Source organism: Theobroma cacao, chromosome 2 (genome assembly GCF_000208745.1).
Source record: "Theobroma cacao cultivar B97-61/B2 chromosome 2, Criollo_cocoa_genome_V2, whole genome shotgun sequence".
In the NCBI taxonomy this organism is placed as follows: domain Eukaryota; kingdom Viridiplantae; phylum Streptophyta; class Magnoliopsida; order Malvales; family Malvaceae; genus Theobroma; species Theobroma cacao.
The window spans coordinates 30,519,534-30,520,460 of NC_030851.1; positions in this window are offsets into that span (position 1 = coordinate 30,519,534).

Below are 927 nucleotides of genomic sequence, written 5' to 3' on the forward strand. Positions count from 1 at the left end.
AAAAATCTCACCTTTTTCACTTAATTTCCTTGAAAATTCACACTTTTTCTTTGATTTTCTCTCTCTAGGGTTTTGTTTTTATTTTCTCTCTCTTCTTGCTGGTTTGGCCGGCCATGGGGTGGAAGATGGGCCGATTTTATGCCTTTTTATAAAGAAATAATAAAATAATAAAGGTATGACACATGTCATTTTCTTATTGGTCTATTTTTAAAATTTTAAAATTTTAATCCTTTTTATCTCCACCACACAATTAGTCAATGGTCAAAATGAGGATAAAGGAAGACCATGTGCTGAAAAAATGTCCTGGTTGTGGAAAATTACAATTTTGCCCCTAGGGTGGCAAAATTACCATATTACCCTTTTACTCCAAATTATACCGAAATTAAAATTTTTCACTTCTAAACCTCAAATCTTACTCCAATAAGTCAAATTATACTCCAATAAGTCAAATGGAGCCAAAAAAATCTTTTCTAAAATTCTCATTTTGTCTCCAGGTGGCAAGTGACCATTTTGCCCCTAGATAGCGAAAATTTCGATTTGACTCCAAATTGATGATCGAACTTCGAATCACCATATGAAACCATTCTGGGACTTTAAAATTCTTAATTTCATCGTAAATTCTCTATTTAATGTAGTTCGAGGCGTAAATCAACTTTGTTGTACGTCTAGGTACAATATCGACTTTTGTAAATTTTTCGAGACTCTCTTACCATGCAAACATGCTATCCATCACATGTATGTCATGACAAATATTTTTATAGAGTCAGGCTTGTCATCTTCTCCCCCACTTAGATCAACCATATGATTCTTCTTCATAACTGATTTCGATATACGGCTAATTATTAATATTTTAATATTATTTTATTAATAAAATATTATTTTATTCTAAAAATTTTATCTTGTCTCCTTGGTACCTAAAATACCTTA